General features: G+C 46.7%; 1 long non-coding RNA gene across 1 annotated transcript; it reads left to right on the top strand.

Annotated features, from left to right (window-relative positions):
* Positions 1-292: 292 nt before the first annotated feature.
* Positions 293-3,720, top strand: Gm46206. The gene is made up of 3 exons (XR_001779704.2): positions 293-645; positions 867-992; positions 2,670-3,720. It is a non-coding gene; the product is annotated as a predicted gene, 46206 (long non-coding RNA).
* Positions 3,721-3,938: the final 218 nt, after the last annotated feature.

Below are 3,938 nucleotides of genomic sequence, written 5' to 3'. Positions count from 1 at the left end.
ACCAACAATGGAGGAGTGTTCCTCTTTCTCCACATCCTCGCCAGCATCTGCTGTCACCTGAATTTTTGATCTTAGCCATTCTGACTGGAGTGAAGTGGAATCTCAGTGTTGTTTTGATTTGCATTTCCCTGATGATTAAAGATGTTGAACATTTTTTCAGGTGCTTCTCTGCCATTCGGTATTCCTCGGGTGAGAAATCTTTGTTCAGTTCTGAGCCCCATTTTTAATGGGGTTATTTGATTTTATGGAGTTTACCTTCTTGAGATCTTTATATATATTGGATATTAGTCCCCTGTCTGATTTGGGATAGGTAAAGATCCTTTCCCAATCTGTTGGTGGTCTTTTTGTCTTATTGACGGTGTCTTTTCTTGGCAGACTTTTTGATTTGACTCTTATATTTGAAGTTAAAGCCATTGTTTTTCAGAGCAGACCTGGGTCCCACCTGGATCAACAGCCTTACCTCGTCCAGAATTCACCACCATAAATCAAACCATGGATTCCCTGTGCTTCTCGGAGCCCTCCCGCTGCTGCTCCCATGCGCGTGGGTGGGTCAGCACAGTGCGGACCTGCCTGGACCAGTGTGCTTTCTGGCCCCACTGCAAGAGAGCGCGTGGGGCTCACCCCACCATGCCAGCTCCTCCTCAGGTGAGTGCGTGGCCCTGAGCCCGAACAAAAGTGAAACCCCTAAAATGGAGCCTCCTCTTCAACCCACAGCTCCCCCCAATCTCCTCCCACTCCATCCTGGGATCACTAGCAGTGCAGTTGGAGGACCGGTGGCTGGGACAAGGAGACGATGAGCCCAGAGTCCCCCAGCAGATGGAGCTCCTGACACCATTTCTGCTTTTCCTTTGCGAGCTCTCCTCCAGGTTCTGTTTACCACTGAAGAAAAAGAGCACATTCTCCTGAGAATGGAGTCCGCACCAACCTGCCTAATGAGATTAATGCTGGGTTCCCTCTAGACCAGCCAGATTGGAACTATAACACGGCTCAAGGTAAGGAGAGGTTGGCAGTTTACCACTGGGATCTAGTCTAAAGGGAGCAATGAGATGCCCCACCAATTTGGCTAAGGTAAGAGAGGTGATGCAGGGCCCTACAGAGCCCCTGTCTGTTTTTCTAGAAAGACTGATAGACAGAGACTAGAAAGATTACATGCCATGGATTTACAAGATTTAGTCAGGGAGGCAGAAAAGGTGTATCACAAGAGAGAGAAAGAAGAAAAAAAAAGAGAGGGAGAATAAAAGGGATCGAAGACAGGAGAGGAACTTAAGCAGGATTTTGGCCGCAGTAGTAGGGGAGCGTAAAGGAAGGAACATGCCTGAGAATAGACATACAGAGTACCTGGGCAACAAGGAACCTAGACCTAGAGGAAGAAGACCCGTCCAGAAGACTTTAGAGAAGGACCAATGTGCCTATTGCAAAGAAAAAGGTCTGTGGCTCAAATACCAGCACAGGCTACTCCAAGACAGGTGAGAGAATTCTTGGGCACCCCTGGTTTCTGCAGACTTTGGATACCTGGGTTTGCAAATTGGCTGCCCCCTTGTACCCCCTGACCAAAGAAAGTAGAGAATTCAGATGGACATCAGAACATCAGAGAGCCTTTGAAAATAATAAGGAGGCCCTGCTGACTGTGCCAGCCTTGGCATTTCCAGATCTAACTAAACCCTTCATCCTCTATGTTGATGAGAGGGCTGGGGTGACCAGAGGAGTTCTTACTCAGGCTCTAGGGCCATGGAAGAGGCCAGTGGCATATTTGTCTAATAAGCTGGACCCAGTGGCCAGCAGATGGCCCACATGTTTAAAGGCCGTTGCTGCAGTAGCCCTACTCGTTAAGGATGCTGACAAATTACCTCTGGGACAGCAAATAACTGTGGTAGCCCCCCACTCTCTTGAAAGCATTATCCACCATCCCCTAGACCAATGGATGACAAACACCCAGATGACCCACTACCAGAGTCTGTTGCTGACTGAACGGGTCATGTTTGCTCCTCCTGCTATCCTCAACCCTTCTACCTTCCGAACAACTCCTTGCCTGTTTACTGCTGTGCGGACATCCTTGCAGAAGAAACTGGGATCCATAGTGATCTACGTGACCAGCCGTGGCCATGTGTTCCAAACTGGTACACAGACAGAAGCAGCTTCCTAGTAGAAGGCCCTTTAGATGATTGAGGGGCAGCCCATCAACATCTACACCGATAGCAGTTTTTATAGATACCTTTTTAAGATGGGTAGAGGCCTACCCAACGAAAAAAGAAACTGCCTTTATTGTGGTTAAGAAGATCCTAGAAAAAAAATTTTCCACAGAATACCTAAGGTAATAGGGTCTGACAAACCTGCCTTTGTTGCCCAGGTAAGTCAGGGACTGTCCTTCCAACTGGGGATTAATTGAATTTTACATTGTGTTTATAGACCCCAGAGTTTAAGATAGGTAGAAAGAATAAATAGAACTTTAATAGAGACCTCGACTAAATTGACCTTAGAGACCGGCAGGGATGACTGGACATCCCTCCTTCCCTTTGCCTTGTTCCACGTCAGGAACACACTGGGAAAATTTAAGCTCACTCCATATGAAATCCTGTATGGGGGGGGGACTCCCCCACTCACTGAAGTGGGGAGAGTGTTAGATCCTCTAGAATTTAACCCTGGTCCTTCATTGTTTACACTCATGAAAGCCCTAGAAGTGATCAGAAACACTGCCTGGAGCAGCTCAAGGAGGCCTACAAACCAGGAGATTTAATGGTACCACACCAGTTTCAGGTGGGAGATGCAGTTCTCATCCGACGACACCAAGCTGGGAATCTAGAACCTCGTTAGAAAGGCCTTTACATCATGCTGCTGACCACCCCCACTGCTGTCAAAGTAGAAGGCATCTCTGCTTAGATTCATGCCTCTCACGTAAAGCGAGCTCCTGAAGAATAAATCCCCTTGGTTGACCACTCTCATTTTGAAAGATCCTGACAGAATGTAAAAGGTCACAGAAGCCCTGCAATTGGCAAAATAGATTTTATTGTTAGTAGAACTAGCTTCACTGATTTAGAAAAATAGAGGTGCACAATGCTTTGGCCGCTCCTCAAACCTGTGTGTCTGCCAATGTTCTGACCATTTCTTGAACCCAGGTGTGTGACCACTGCTGCACCTCACTGCCAAGTGTTTGTGATATTGGTTGCTATATTGGTTGCTGGGAAAGAGTTGGAAAATCTCCCCATCAACCACAGTCGGGGCCAATCCGGAGATGTTGCACCTTCATTAGACTCCTTCCTTGTTTCCCTCCAATACCCGTTTCTTGAGGAATCAATCATTTTAGAATAGATATTGTTTAGATCTGGAAATCCCCTACTCCCCCCTTCTCCTTTCCCCTTAATGATTTATAAAAATTGGGACCCCTTTTCCCTCAGGGTCGACTCCTCTACCCCTGCGTGGGATACGAGTCATCACCAGAGTGCTGGCTTTCCCTGAATAAAGCCTCATGTGATTTGCATCAAGCTTGGTCTCTCGTGAGTTCTTGGGGGTCTGCTATTATCCCGGGGCCTGAGCGAGGTGCTCCTCTGGGAGTCTTTCAATTTCTACTCCGATGGGCCCTCTAATAATTTTGCTCTTACTGCTGATGTGTGGCCCTCTAATTCTTAATAAAGTGGTGACCTTTATTAGAGAAAAGATTGGTGCTGTCCAGCTGTGAGTACTAAGACAATACCAGTCTCTGCAGAATCTTGAAAAAGAGATTGCAGTTTAGTTCTAAGATTAGAACTAGTAACTAGAAGAAGTGGGGAATGAAAGATCCTGACAGAATGTAAAAGGTCACAGAAGTCCTGCAATTGGCAAAATAGATTTCATTGTTAGTAGAAGTAACTTCACTGATTTAAAAAAAATAGAGGTGCACAATGCTCTGACTGCTCCTTGAACCCGTGTGTCTGCCAATGTTCTGACTGTTCCTTGAACCCGGG

The sequence above is a fragment of the Mus musculus genome, chromosome 1 (assembly GCF_000001635.26).
Source record: "Mus musculus strain C57BL/6J chromosome 1, GRCm38.p6 C57BL/6J".
NCBI lineage: Eukaryota > Metazoa > Chordata > Mammalia > Rodentia > Muridae > Mus > Mus musculus.
Note: the sequence above shows the minus strand (reverse complement) of the source record. Positions and strands in the feature narration are given on the sequence as shown.